At 38.0% G+C, this 16,588-nt stretch overlaps 1 non-coding gene across 1 annotated transcript; it reads right to left on the reverse strand.

Moving 5' to 3' along the window:
• Positions 1–11,107: 11,107 nt before the first annotated feature.
• On the reverse strand, positions 11,108–11,214 carry LOC141644573 (small nucleolar RNA R71). Its single transcript, XR_012544186.1, has one exon. It is a non-coding gene; the product is annotated as a small nucleolar RNA R71 (small nucleolar RNA).
• Positions 11,215–16,588: the final 5,374 nt, after the last annotated feature.

A 16,588-nucleotide genomic window follows, 5' to 3' on the forward strand; every position in this document is an offset into this window, starting at 1 on the left:
ATTTGACCGAGGTATAAAGTGGATTTCGAACGGGTTCGAGGCATCCCACAAATGCTTGGTGGCGACTCCGAACATCTCTAATCGTTTCGAGGCCCTTACCGAGACGAAACCGACCGATCTAAAACGATCCGGTCGAAAGCATTTTTACGCCGCCGAGCGTGGCTTTCAAAAGACCGCTATACGTTCAAAGATTGGCTTGGCGTGTAGGTGGTCATGTCCACAGTCTATTTATATGGAGGGGAGGGGAAAGTATGTGAACTGAACTCTCTGTTCTACCTCTCGTAAAACTCTCTCTGTTCCACCTTTTGTGAAACTCTTTCTTAATTTCCAATTAATTAATTGGCTAATTTAATAAATAGCTGTTCAACTTCAATATTTTACTATTTTAATATTTTAATTATCAGTTTTGATACAATTATATTATAATGATATTATTTTGCATCTATCTTTTTTAATGTTTTAGATTTAATTTTGCATTATCTTCTATTAAAAAACGATTTTAATATAGTTTAGTCTTTTGTAAAAAATGGAGACTACCACGTGTTTTGAAAAAAGCTCTAGAATTACCTGAAAAAAGCCTCTTATATATATATATATATTGATTGTGAATTATACTAACTAGTAATTAAATGACCATTTTATGAGAAAGTAATTTTAAATTACTAGTCAATTTGTTAAATATGATTTATTTAATTTGTAAATGATATTTAATTTGTTAAATATGCATTTTAAATTAAAACATGACATAAGACATGTCACATGTCACATGACATACAATTGTACAATTGACAAAAATAAAATGGACTCCATATTACACTAGATAAACCGAAATTAGGTGGGAGTTTTAGTGGTTTTTGGTCTTATTCATTTGTCTTATTCATTTGTCCATGACACGTGATAGTGACTTGACAATGACAAAGCCTTACACCATTTGTCTTGTGAAGACAAAAAGGAAAAGAAAAATGGTCTTTAATGTGCTCATGCCAACCGGTTTTGGCTAGTACAATATAGAGAGTTTTTATCTAAAATTCATCATTCTCTTATGTTCTAAGAAAACATAAACTTCTCTCTCTTGTTCTTCATAAAATTTATTTTTGTGAATCAAATTTGTATAAATCAAACACTAATAATACTAGAAGTAGTATATGAGTATTAGTAATCGATTTTAAGGTAAACTACATTACAAACATCTAGTACATGTTAGTTTGTGGGATTAAGGGATAGTCTTGGGTGCTACTAATTGGAGGGCTTCTATTTTGAAGTCATGAATGTTCATCCAATATTGGAAAGCTCAAGAACTAACAAGAAGGAGATCTTGTTGGTGCCCATTTGACCGAAATTTATTTGGTGAGAAATTGATTTTCTTATCTCTTTTGTTTTAGTTTGCATGCATAAGATTTGTAATTAATTTTATGACTAAATTAATTTGTAACATATAAGAATATGTTAAGTAATGAGATATAGATTTCTAACAAGCGGTATCATGAGCCTTTGGTTGTTTGCATGCAAATCGGTTAAGTTTTTCCGAGTTATACGATTAACATATAAAACTTGTAATTTTGTGTTATTATGATATATCATGAAATTAATTATGCATGATAACGTTTCTGATCCTAAAATGTATTTAGGATATTTTGGTTAATTTATGGATTTTATTGTTCATTTTATATAATATTGGCATTAAAATGTGATTTTTATGATAAAAATGTCATTTTTGGACGAAAATTAGCTAAACTTCCAATTTTCCAGTGGTTTTTGGATATGTTTTCACATATATTATTTTTAGTTGATCGGGAAATTTTCATAATTTTTGGAGTTTTTATGCTCGAAAAATGGATTTTTCATGATAAAAATCGAATTTAAATGAAAAAATAGGTTAATATGAGAAATATTTTGAATCTGGTCATAGAAATTTAGTATGTTGTCACATGCAATTTTACAAGATGTGTGTAAAATAATAGGCTATTATGAAGTCTTCATGCATGATTTATGGATTTTTGATGAAAAATAGCATAAATAGTGACTTAATTAGTGAATAATTGCTAAAACATACTCCATGACTAAGGAAAAACGTCACATGTTGCATTTTATTATTTTTTTTTCAGATCTAAAATTGAAAAGTTGGTGAATATATTTTTCTCATGTTTTTATGATTTTTATTGATAAATCCGATAAACCGCAACATAGTTTTTCCGATAATTTTACGAAATTTTAACCTAAGTTTTTGAACATTATGAGTGTCATGGTATTTTTCCAGAATGTTCATGATTTTGAATTTCAAATTTTGAATTAATTTGAAATTTTTGTGATTTATTTGAAGTTTATAGCATTTTATCATAATTTTGAGTCCATTAATGAACAATTTTAAGTAATATAAGTTAATTATAGTCAAATAGTTAGTGAAGATTAATTTTGAGTCCTAAGAGGTTAGGGTAATTAACTTGTGCATAAATATGAATTTATGTAATTTTTGTGATTATAAATGGTTGAATCACGAAAATCCGTAAAAACCGATTAATATACGATATTGGCTCCTTAAAGGCGATTTAGCATAAAATTGGGCATGTTCATACATATTATAATGTTGTATTTTATTTATGATTGTCATAATTTTATTTTATGTAATTTTTGAATTATGTAATTTTTACTTATTATGGCCTTAGTTTTTAATTGATATTACCCGAAATGTATGGGAATATCGATTCGGTTGTAACTTTTTGTGATCTCGTATCACCGTTTTGTAATTTAATAGATTTATTTTTATTTTAATTACAAATGTATAATAGGAAATTATGTAATTTGTTATGTAATTTATTTATTCCGGAGTTCCTTGAAGACGGTGTCACTCAAAAAGGCGATACATAAAGACGGTGTTACCTCGAGATGCGTGCCTCAACCGAAGTTCAAGGGACCAATGGAGTTGGTTTCTGAATATGTAATAGTTAATTAGATTTTCTATTTTAGGAAGGCCATACTAGGATTTATTTATTATGCTTTGCATTTTATTTATATGTTGCATGCATCGCTAAATCGCCATAACTAAACATGCATTATCTTTTAATCGAGTTTATCGACCGTGTCAATTAGAATTATCGTAGTTCACCGCTTTAGTTCACTTAAAATGTGATAGATAATAAATTGACATGACCTCTCGCTAAAAATAAACAATTGAGACTTAGCCTTACCAAATAGTAGAAACCATGAAGTACCAGTTTCGCAAGGGAGTTGAGCCGGCTTTACCGTAAGACAAACCTTATTACGTTGGTGAAGTGGGTGATAAATTTCTACCCACCAAATTTATAAATATGAGGGTTGTTTTCGGCTTTACCGATGCCCAAGTTGATGTAAGTTTGTATCATGGACACATTTATTCAAAATTTAGGTTGAACTCAACGAAAGTATTCTCGACGGTTGTCGGATGTGTTTCGGGCTAGAGATAAATTTTAATGTAAATTTATCGACCAAGAGTTCTAAAAGTAGAATCGATTAAAAGGTTAATCCACCGAGTTATATTGATAAGGGTTGTTTTTCGGCTTTACCGATGCCTAAATTAATATGAATTTGGATTTTGGAATCATTTATCATAGTTGGGTAGAGGTCACTATGTAAATGCTTTACTTGTTATTTACAAGTATTAATAAAACGATAAATGTTAAATTTTCCACTATTCCGTCTTCATATTGTTCTATTTCTTCACCACAATTATTATACGATATCATTTCGATTCAAATCTCCATTAAAACATCGTAACTAAAGACAAATTTGAATTTTCTTCTAAAAACCTCGAATGAACCATTGCTAAGGATCTCTTGTAAAGAGTATAGATATAAGTCATTCATTATCAAACAGGTTTTTGATTCTTGACTAACACATCTACTTACAATGGATTGTTTTTCATATACTTAATTGAATTAAGTACCTTGAAGCGATAAATTGTTTTGGTAATTAGTTTTGTCAAGAATTCGTAATGGACCAAAATAACGCAACCACTTCAATGAAAGTTTTCAGACTAAAACGATTGAATTGAAGAGTAATCTTCATAAGATTCAACTTTGCTTCTCTAAGTAAAGATTCTTTGAAAGGAGTGGGAGCATTCTCTTAAACCGTTAAGAAAAGGACGAGGTTCAAGAAGTAAAAATTGATACAAGGTAATGTTAAAAGTAAAGTTATTGAGAATAGCGATACTAAACCTATCAATCCCGACCGATAAAGTTTCCATTGTCTTAAATGTTGGACACTAGAAAGGAAACTACCCCAAATTATTGAAGAATCAACAAATTAGTTGTGGGACATTGACACGGCTATCTCAACCCTATCAAAGATAAAACCCAACGGTCCCAACTAAAATGTAGTAGAGGCAGTCGAGTATCGAATCCACAGGGAGGTAACGTAATTATAAGTGTCTATTTCTAATCCTATGGTAACAATTGGTGTTGATTGAATTTTTGGTTTCTAAACTACGAGAATTTAGGGGAAGAGAAATAAAGCAGAGAGCAGTAAGAGCAGGAAAATAATTTAGAACTATCAATAAGAGAGAGACATGTCGGGAATTCGGTTCACTACGGTAACCCAACAACTCAGCAGTGAATGACTCAAACGAACTAATGTGAGACGGATGTTAGAAGGTCCTTTCGGTCCACTTCCTATCCTAAAATACCACTAACTTAACTTTCGTCCTCATTAGGGCAGTCTACTATTTATAGCAGGCCTATTTAGTCCAATCTTTCGATCCAGGATTAATTGTAGCCAGTTTAATGGGTGACATAGAAGCGTGCACTCAACTAGGTCGGGAATTACAGTTAAATTGCTATAGTGACAGAGTCTCTTATCAGTTCATCTAATTCATTCACTACATCGTCATTTTCTACCGCAGATTCCCTAATCCCAACATGAAAGGGGTTTAGCTACTCATGTTCGTAATTAATCTAACAAAAAATAAATTTCCAAAGAAAGACATAATGAAATAATAATAAAATGCAATAACGGAAATTAGGGCAAGGAAGAATGATAACATAAACAAGAAATAAAAGCAACAAGTGATTATTAATAATAAAGAGGAAGGAAAGATTACAATCTGAGCGAATCCGGCGTAAAGAACACTGAATCCGAGCAGCCAATAATCCGAAAATAAAAGTAACAGTGAAGGCAAAGCTACGTACTAAGGGTTGATAGTTTTCTAGTGTAAAAGATAATAAAAAGGAGATAGTAAACAGAATGCCTAATGACCTAATTAACTTAGGTTTAAATAGAAAAAAGAACTAAAGTCTACGGAAATAACAACTCACGGACTAATTAAAAGCCCATTGCCCGTGAAAACCTCTCGATCGAGTGGATTAAACCACTCGATCGACCAACATTCCAGCAAAAGTCCCTCGATCGACAAATGGTTACTCGATCGAGGACTTGGTCCTGTGCAGCTTACTCGATCGAGTACGGGATAGCTCGATCGAGCATCAGGGGGTGTAGGAACCACTCGATCGACCGGGAAACTGCTCGATCAAGTGATTGTGTCTTCGTTTCAGCTCACGTCTTCACCCAAGTGCCTCGTAGTGCGTGCCACGACGCTTCCAAGTGCGGTACTCTACTCTGGGACAATCCCGTCTCCTCTAAATGCATGCAAAAAGGGCAAAAAGGGATATGGTTCCACCACTTTCGCGATCATTCCTACAAAAAGGACAAAATACACCAAAGTAGCCAATTCGGGGCAAAATACCATAAAAATAGTATAGAAATGCATAGAAATACGTGCTGAAATAGGCCAAAAAGACTATATATTAGGCACGTATCAAATCTCCCCAAACCAAACCTTTACTCGCCCTCGAGTAAACTCAAAACTAAACTAATGGAACGGAAATGATAACTCAGAGCTAGCTTAATTTGTCTACTTGAACCGATTTAATGCAACAAAAATCAACAGTTAAAGCCAAGCAGTCAGTACGCAAACGAATTATAAGCTGTTCATAAATAAAGCTGACCTATCGACCTTGCAATATCAACAAAACTGGACTCTCACGTGGTCACTCTTCTCTCATGAAGCAAAGGGCGAATGTAATATGTAGAAGAGAGAAGAAAGGACAGTCACTCACCTAATCGACCTACATAGCATGCATGCAACAAAAATGGAAGACAATTCAAGTACTAATGCACACACTCCAACCAATAATGTCCGTCACAGCCGAGGGTATGCAAATAATATGGGAATAGTGAGGTTCAGGTGAGAAAAGGCAAAACAAGTTATGGAAATGTGGAGGTAAGAGCGTCAAGCTAGTTCCTAACAGGACCATAATGAAACCATCCGGATCTCAAACTGACTGAAAACTAAGTACTAGTGCCCTTCACTTGGCACAAAACTCACTAGACTCAAAGCACAATCTCCTCAAAAAATATAGGATAGAACGAAGGAGTCAGACGGTCACAAACTTCCCTTTTTAAAGACACCGTCTGAAACAACTAACTGAAAAACAACTCTTGTCGATTGTACATCTTCGAACATCTTCTCAACTCTGACAAGAGGGTACAACTTTTTACACAATTTCTCTTTCTTTCTTTTTCATATCAGCTCTTTTTTTTTTTTTTTTTTTTTTTTTCTGTTTTTCATGTATATTTTTTTTCTTTTTTTTTTCTTCTTTCTTCTTTCACGTTTCTTTTTTTTTTCTTTTTTCAATACTTTTTTTTCTTTCCTCCTTCCTTAATTCATACACCAACTCCAACAAGAATTACGGACCAAACTGCAATGGAAGACATACCACAAAAGACATACTAACTAGCTTGACTAGGCAGGCTTAGTTTGGAATGTAGCTAATGGGTCAAAAAGGCAAGTTTTGGCTAAAATGGAGCTAAATGGGTGAAGATGTAAAGAAAGGGGAATTTGCAAGACCCTCCCTGCATGTGACACCAACCACAAACCCGAATATGTGCATTTGACGAGAAATTGAATGTCATAAATGTGCAAATGAGACAAACATGCTATGCAAGGAGTACTACTCTCAAAATTCCTAATGAACTAGCCATGAATGTCACCAGTTATGGCTCTAAAACTCAGAATTTTTTGAGTAGTTTGCCAGTTTATAGGTCAAGTCTAAACAGTCAGCTTATATTTGAACAGAAATTCGTAGATTATGCGTATGACAAGGCTAAAGACTATCAATAAAAGTGCAAGGCTCAAGTAATATGACAAGTTATAGTGCAATTTCATCACGGGAATCTACCGTTCCGACTCAACCTATATGCAAAAATGAACGTGAAATGTTTTTGAATTTTTGAAATTTTTCTAATTTTTATGATTTTTTTTTTGAAAATAAATAACAATGCAAGCAAGATATTAAACGTGAATGCAAAACAAATGCAGATGCAGACTCAAAAGGATGCAATACCCTCCCCAAACCAAAACGGACAACGCCCTCGTTGTCCTCCAAAGATACACCAAAGAAAAGATGGGGGATGGGGGTATACAACCAGCAAAATAAAAAAAAATAAAGGAGACAAAAATGAAAAGAGTAATGTACATACAAAAGCGAACTTCCCCAAACCAGCCAGAAAACTGGGGAAGTGAGTAGACCAGTAGCTACTCGTCGTCGGCACCGCCGTCTCCTAGGTACTCCGACTCAACAAAATGGTCTCCCCAAACCAGCAACAGACAAGGTGGAAACTCAGTCGTCATCTCCAGGCTGATCCTCCGGACCGGGTGTGAACGGAGGATCACTCTCCTCCTCTCTCGGCGCTCAGTGCCGCCCGCTCACCAGAATCGCACCTCTCGTGCTACCGGTGTCTCCTCCGCCTCCTCCTCTGTGTCAGAAGGAAGTGGAGGGTACCCGTCCGCTGGGTATCGGTAGAAGGAGGGATGCGGCCACCCCTCTGGAATCGGTCGCCCAGCTCGGATATGGTACTCGTAGAGCGGGAATACAGCTAAAGCCATATCCCGTCTCATCTCAGTAATGTACCTGCACATATCCAAAAGCAAGACATCACGACGCCCTTGGTCCATGACCTCGGGCGCCCCTAAAACAGGAGGGCAGACAAAATTGGCCGGAAAGGCCGGATCAGAAGGAGGTGGAGTGAGTGAAGGTGTAGGTGTGGGAGTCTGTGTGGGTCCAGTCTGAGTCTGAGTCTGGGCCGGAGTCTGAGTCTGGGAGCTAGAAGTCGCTCCGGCCTCCCGCTTCCTCTTCCTAGAAGAAGAAGTAGGGGTGAAGGTAAGGTGGTAGGTGGATGGAGGTGGCCTCGCCCCCTCAGCAGCAGACGGGAGCGGTAAGAGTTGAGGAAGGGTAGAGCACGTCAAGGTAACAGACGTGGAACCACAAATCTTCCACGTCCTCGCGCTCCCCTTCGCCTTTGGGAACCAGGCGAAGTCGGTCATGGCTCCCAGGTCAAGGTAAGCCATCCTATCGGGTGCAGTAAGTCCAGGCTCAGTGGGGTAAAGGTGGCGGGCAATCCTAGTCACTAGCCCGCCGCAGAAAACAGCGGTCTTGACCCGAGCCCCAATTCCGTTCCAATGCTGAGCTACTACATAGGCAATGTTTAGAACAAATGGGGTACCGTAGTCAATGTTGAGGTACCCCGCGAGAATCGCTAGCTCAGTGTTGGTCACGTTATTGGGCTCAGGTCGCCCAAAAATGGTCTCTCCTATCAGACGCAAGTAGTAACTGATGTGACCATAATTGGCGCATATTTAGCCCCCGAATTACCATTGTTTCCATGCTTTTTAGTGCCTATTTGGGTCATTTCTTATCTTTAGTTCTTTGTTTTGCATATTCTTTGAGATTTTGATCCCTTGGTAGGAAAGGAGTAAGAATCTTGCATTTTCATGGCAAAACGAGGCTAAATTGATTGTATTCAATGACCAAGCATCAAGGAGAGACAAGACTAGAAGGCCTTTGTACATATCATTAGTAGAAGAGCAATGTTGAGAAAGGATCCTTGAGTCCCCAAGGAAATCCCCAAGGAATTTATGAAGAAAAGGGAAGAAAAGAAGAAGAATTGAAGCTGACCAACAATCCGAACGGATTGTACCAAATCCGCCCGTCCGTCCAGCCCAATCCGAGCGTCCCACCTTGGAATCCGCTCGGATTCCCCCAGCACAATCCGAGCGTCTTGCACAAGAACCCGCTCGGATTCCTCAGACCAGATCCGGCCGTCCCGACCCCAATCCGCACGGATTTCAGTACAGCACGTTTTTCATTCTTCAAGCTACGAAAAGAGAAGCCCTTCTCTCAGAAAATACCGGATTCTCCTTGCTCAACTTAAAAAGTGTAATTACTAGTTTAGCCCTTAGTTAACCCTAATGCATCCTCCCTAATTTTCACTATAAATACCCCATTAGGCTAATTAGAGGAGCATGTTCTTCTTATCAATATTTAGAGTAGTTAATATCAATCAAATCTCTCTTCAATATTGTAATCAAGTATTAATCAAGTTTTAATCCAAGTTTTAGTTCTTTAATCTCTCTCTTGTTCTTCCTTTATTTTGGGTAATTAGAAGATTATTGGGTTTATTGGGAGATTGACAACCTTCCATCAATCATCAAGTTCTTCTATTATTCTTTGCATCATTATTTTGGAATCATTAGTAGGTATAATCTCTTAATCCCTTTTTAATTATTGTTAATTACTTTCATTCATTCATCATGTTTCATTATGTTAGTATGATTGACAACCTTTCTAGCATGATCAATATGATAATGAGTGAGTAGTCTCTTAGCTAGGGTTTAATGGGTGATTAGGGGAAACCAACATGGGGAATGATTCATGCTTAAATTAATATGCTTTCATATCTTATTTGCTTGCTTGTTTTGATCTTAATACATGCACATGTTATATTTGATGAAATGCTAAGCCTATGAATCCTTGCATTTACTATCATCTTCTATCCTTTCAACTTGACTTGTAAGACATAACCCAACTCGAGTCTTGTTAGACCATGCATGTGTTGAGTAGGAAAGATTAAGTCGACTTGTAGGTGTTGTACAATCTAATCGATTCGGCTCCGGGACCCAAACTTTCCTAGGATTGTAAGATATAACCCAACTCAATCCATCACAACAATAATTGCTTGCTTATAATTTGAGAACATGTTTGTATGATCATATCCCATGATTCCCCTATGAACCCATGACACCCTAGTGCCTTTTAATCAATTGTTTACACCCCTTATTTTATTCATCTTGCTAGTTTATCTTCATTGTTATTTTAGTTTAGTAACCTTCTACATCAACCCAATTTGTGACACCCCTAGACACTACTAGTTACAATAGAATTCTCATTTCAATACCCGTCCCTTGGGATCCGACCTTTACTTGCCTCTTTACTAATTGTAGAGTTGTTTGTGGAGTATAAATTGTGTTTTGTATCGACCATTGACCAACGACCACATATGCTTAATTGTGAACACGAAATGGACCCGATCAAAAATGGCGCCGTTGCTGGGGACGGTGTTTAATTGATTTAAGATTTCTTTTATTGTTATTAGTTGTGTCTTTTTCACCTTGGGGAAGTAAAACTCCTCAAGGTTTGTTCTAATTGTTTTCGAGTTGTTTGATATTTTGCATGTCTAGAAGGTTACAAAGAAATTTGTTACCTTTTGACCGTGAAATCGAAAGAACCTTGACGAATAATAGGAGACTTGTTAGGAGGAATTTGGGAGGTGTTGGTGAAGTTGTTCAACCCACTAGTGAGTTTGTCAATCCTTTCGCAATAGAAGGAGAAGAGAACCCATTAAACAATATCCCACAAAATCCACCTACAATGCCTAAATTCTCGTCACACTCTATACCCACCGAGGAGGATCTACCAAATGGTACTCCTACACCGCAACATCTCACCGGTAATTTTATTGCCAAGTCCGCCTTCATCCAACTAGTTGAGAGGAGCCAATTCTGGGGAATGCCTAGTGAGGACCCTCATTCTCATATGGAAACCTTTTGTGATTATTGTGAAGCTATCTCTCAAACGGCGTGACTCAAGACCAAATAAGATGGGTCTTATTTCCTTTTTCGTTAATCGGCACCGCAAAGCAATGGTTGAAGGGCCTTGATAAGGCCACCCTTGGAATAGATTCTTGGAAGAAGCTAGCTCTAGCTTTCTACAAAAAATTCTACCCACCGGAAAAGACTAACATGCTAAGAGCTCAAATTACGGGTTTTAAGCAAAGGGATGAAGAATCTTTGTATGAAACTTGGGAGCGGTTCAAAGGTATTTGTCGCTCATGTCCTCACCATGGACTTAGCGAATGGTTTTTAGTGCAACAATTTTGGAATGGTTTATATGAAGATTCAAGGAACATTCTCAATATGGGATCAAATGGAATGTTCACCGAAGTTGATGACAATCAAACATGGAACAAGATTGAGGAAATGGCGGTCCATAATTCACAATATAGTAGGCCTCGCAAGGCTACTAGAGGAGGAAAGTATGAAGTGGACTCCGTTACTCAATTGGGTGCTCAACTTAGTGCTCACATTGACACAATCAACTTGAAGTTTGAACAAGCTATGGCTAGACTTGAGGAAAACTCAAAAACATCAAAGCATCATGTCAATGCCATGACGGCATCCTCATCAATCCCAAGTGGGATATGTGAGAATTGTGGAACTTTGGGTCATGACTCAAGTGAGTGTAGGGGAACAACCGAACAAGTTAATGCTTTCCAAGCTTACAAAAGTGGTACCCCTTATTCAAATTTTTACAATGAAAACACCAAGTTCCATCCAAATCTCTCATACAAAAGCCAAAATGTTCAAAACCCTCAAACAACATACACTCCACCACCCATGAGAAATCAAAATCAAAGACCCTTTTACAATCAAAACCAAGGTTACCAAAATCAAAATCCATACAATCACCAAAATGACCAAAGTTTTGATGTCCAAAAAGCGGTCCTCCAAATGCAAAAGAATCAACAAGAATTTTTCACTCAAATGCAAAAAGATAGCCAAGCAAAAGACACCACCATCAACAACATTCTAGCTCACACCAAGATGTTGGAAACACAATTGACTCAACTAGCATCCTCAAGCTCACAAAGACAAAAGGGGCAATTACCACCTCAAAGTAATCCCCCTAGATATGAAACGGTTAGTGCCATTCACTTGAGAAGTGGTACAAGATATGAGGCACCGAAAGAGCAAGTTGAGAATGAAGTTGTGAAAGCTAGTGAAAAGGAAGAAATTGTGCAAAACTCCAAAGAAAGGGAATCATCAAAAGAAGAAAGTTCAAAGAGAAATGAAGACAAAGCCAAAGAGAAGGAGCCCATTGTGGTTAGACTTCCTTTTCCAAGTCGTCAAGCCAAGCCCAAATTTGATGATCAACTTGGAAAGTTCATGGAAATTGTGAAGAATTTAGAAGTCTCAATTCCTTTCACGGAATTAATCAATCACGTTCCGGCCTATGCAAAGTACATGAAAGATATCCTCACAAAGAAGAAGTCGATCCGGAAACTTGAGACTATCGCCTTCACTAAGGTGAGTAGTGCAATACTTCAAGGGAGTTCACCTCCAAAGTTAAAGGATCCGGGAAGCTTCTCAATACCGTGTACCATTGGGGACACGACGATCAACAAAGCCTTATGTGATCTAGGGGCTAGTGTGAGTGTCATGCCGTACTCGGTAAGTAAAAGGTTGGGAATGGGAGAGCTTAAATGCACCAATATCACTCTTCAAATGGCCGATAGATCGACGAAGACACCATTAGGGATATGGGAAGATGTCCCCGTGCGAATTGGGAAGTTTTTCATCCCGGTGGACTTTGTCATTGTTGATATGGAGGAAGATTCCAACATTCCAATCATCTTAGGAAGACCTTTCCTACACACCGCGGGTGCGGTGATTGATGTGAAACATGGAGAGCTCACTCTAGAAGTGGGAGATGAAAGCATAACTTTTAATCTTGACAAGACCATGAGAGCTCCTCGTTTGCATGAGCCATGTTTCATGATTGATCATTATAGCCGGAAAGATGAAAGGAAGAAATCGGAACTCCAATGGAGGAAGAAAATTGAAGATGCTCCATTCAAAGAGCAAGAGAATTGTGACAAGGAGAGCTTGCAAGGCTCATCAAAATCAACCAAGGAAGAAGAAGATGGCCTCATTGGCTAAGAGAAGAAATTGGGAGAGTTGTCTCCATCTAAGCAAGAGATTTTCAATGATCAACTCAATGAAGTTTGTGGTCTTTGGGACGACGAATTTGAAGGGATCTTTAATCCCTACATTGGGCATGCCATCGATCATGATCAACAACAAGGGCCACGGTCTATTGAGGACCTCTACCATAACAATGAACAAGCTTTTGATTACTTCTTCAAGGTGTTGAGCAACATCAACAACACCTTGAACATGCCCCCTTGACATCTCATCAAGAATGAGAGTTTGGTGGAGTCCTCCCTAAACCACCACTTGTAAATATTTCTAACTCCCTAACTTACATTTCAATTCTTGTATTGCATTTTTGTCATTTTTGGATTTTATTTACTTTGATCAAAATAATTGTCATGAAAGAGAGAAGTGAGGGAGGGACTAACGATTTCAATTGATGTGTAGTGCTTTACCTTAGTGTGGGGATGGCAATTGCCTAGGCTATTCATGCCTTAGTAGTGCCCCCACAATGAAGAACACAAGAAATGAAGAAGAATGGAAGAATGGTAAAGGGAAATGCATTGTGCACGAATGAAGTGAATCCGGGTACAACAGAGAAGAATCCGAGCGGATTCCTGAGAATCCGCCCGTCTGCAGCAAATCCGAGCGTCCTGCTGAGAAGACGCCCGTCCTGGGCTGAGCTGAAATTGAAGAATTCTTGACTGTTAAAGAATCCGAGCGGATTCTTGGAAAGACGCCCGTCTCACAGAATCCGTCCGTCTTTTATACAAGACGCCCGTCTTGCAGCTGAAGAAAACAAAGAAAAATCTCTGGACAGAAATCTGTCCGTCCTGCACAAAATCCGCCCGTCCCTCAAAAAGAATCCGAGCGGATTCCCCAGAATCCGCCCGTCTCTAGGCGGGATTTTGAAAATTTTGAAGCTGCAGAATCCGCACGGATTGCGCCCAATCCGCACGGATTGTACCTGTGTTCTGAAATTGTCGAGTTCTTTATAACCCACCCCACCTTCATTCATTCATTCATTCATTCACAAACACTACCCACAACATCAAAACCCTCATCCTCTCCATCACAAAAACAAAAACCCTCAACAAAATCCACCAAAATCAAATCAAACCATCCTTCAAACAGCAAATCAATCACTCCATCTTGAATAAAAATCAAAACCAAGAACAAATTCTTCAACCTTTGAGTCGATTTTTGATTTCATAAAGGCAAAGCCTTTCACCTTCAAATCGATTTGGGCATTCTACAAATTGAAGATTTTTGACTCTTTTCTTGGTTAGTTCATCAAATGGGAAGGACAAAGGGAGAAACAAAGGCACCAAAGGCAAAGGCTCTCTCTCAAAGACAAAAAGCTCTCCAAACAAAGAAAGCTTTGGCATTGGTGGTAGCAACACCAAATTTGGAAGTGCAACAACAACAACAACAAACTTCTATGGGAGCATCACCTTCTACTCCGGTAATCGATCAACTCTTGCATTATCCGGAGGTAACTTTTATTTCCGATACCCATAGAAATACATTTGCCAAGTTTGCTATGAAATCAATTTAATCCACCAAATTCATATGTAAAGATGCTTTGGAGAAATTAGGTGTTCTTGAACAAACAAAAGCCTTTTTCAATGCCATGGGTTTGAAGAAATTGTTTGAAACAAAGGAAGTAACATACCCCTCCCTTGTCTTAGAATTCTTAAGTTCTTTAAAGGTGACAAAAGTTGAGAATAGGGAAAATCTTGAGTTTCGTCTAGCTAACACTAGTAGACGCATTACCTTTCCGGAATTGGGTGAAATTTTGGGTCTTAGCGATGAAGAGAAATATTATAAGCAATATGGGAAGTATGACCCCGAGCCTCTTTGGGAGGCAATCTCCGGGAAGAAATTTGATGATTTTCATGCTTGTCGTGCTCTTTTGGTCCATCATCCGGGCATAAGAGTATGGCACAAAGTTGTGGGAAATACCATAATTGCTAGGAAAGACACCAATCATTTCACAAGACTTGATTTTATTCTCCTTGAATCGGCTTTGAATATTGGAAGAATTCATACCAAGCCTTACAATTCTTTGAGGCTATTGGTTGGTAGATGGCTCCATGTTGATAGTGGGAAGAAGGGTACAACAGTTATTGTTAATGGCGGCCTAGACACGGTTCTAGCCAAGCACTTTGATCCTAATTTCAATAAGGATAGCAAGTACAAGGCAAAGGAAGGTGGCCATCTTATTGATATGTCTATCATGATTAACAAGTTCAAGTGGGTTGCTCACAATCCCCTTGACACCAAGTATGGGTGGCTTACTAGTGAGGCTCGATCATTCACTCTACCCGCGAAGATTTGTCGTCTAAGTGTCCACCGGACCAACTATTTAATTCCCCTATCCGAAGAAGCCGAGTACATCATTCAACAACAAAAGGGTGATCATGAAACCCCCTCCTCTTCCATTTTTATACCGCCTTATCCCTTTGTGTATGAAGAGTTCAAACCGCAAGGAGTTGAAATTGGGAAAGACTATATCACTCTTCTTATGCAAGCCATGCACAAGCAAGCTTATGAAGATCGGAAGAATGCTTATTTGGCTCAATATCCTCCCCTCCTACATCTAGCTAAGCAAGGACTCCTTGATCCATCTTGTCCTTTGCCTAGTTGGGCGGATAAAGAAGCCTTATTTCCGGGTGCATCTAGGGACGTGGTGGAAGACAATGAGGTTGTTGGAAATGGTGAAGAATTTGATGATAATATTGAGGAAGAAGCAAGTGGAGATGAAGAAAGAGATGGTGAAGATGATGATGAGCAAGATAATGAAGAAAGTGAAGAAGAAAGTGCCAAGGAAAGTGGCAATGTGACCACTTCTCATGAGGGAAGTGATGATGATGATAGCATGATGGAAGACTAGCCTTGGAGACTCCTACACTCCCATGGTTTGTCTATATCTCTTTGTATTTTATTTCATTTTGATCATTGATGGTTTAGTCCTAGCAACATCAAAGGACTCACACCTCGGTACCATTGAGGTGTTCTTTATTGTTCCCATTTTTGAAAATCCAAAATGACAATCTAGTTTCATGCATAGCATAGTGTGTGCATGAACTATACCCATCCTTGACATTAGCAATAGTGTCTTATTTGGTTTGGGGAAGTTAATGCATACATAACGGGAGGTAATCTAAATTATCCTCTCCGTCATAACAAAAACCATGCATCATGTAGTATAGCTTAGTGTAGAATTGCATTTAGTATAGAAATCATGCATCATCTTTGCATAATTTCCATCATTTTGGCCATTGAGGACAATGCCCATATTAGTGTGGGGATGGGAATTCTAACACTTAACTTTTATTCAAAAACCCATAAAAATTGAAAAATTTCAAAAAATCATAAAAATTTGAAAATTGAAAAACCAAAAACAAGTTCATTTCCTTTGTATATATTGTCTTGTATATATTGTGTTTGTTTATCCTTGTTCACTTTGATTGACTACGCCACATCCGAGACATGAGGATATTGAAG

The sequence above is a fragment of the Silene latifolia genome, chromosome 2 (assembly GCF_048544455.1).
Source record: "Silene latifolia isolate original U9 population chromosome 2, ASM4854445v1, whole genome shotgun sequence".
NCBI lineage: Eukaryota > Viridiplantae > Streptophyta > Magnoliopsida > Caryophyllales > Caryophyllaceae > Silene > Silene latifolia.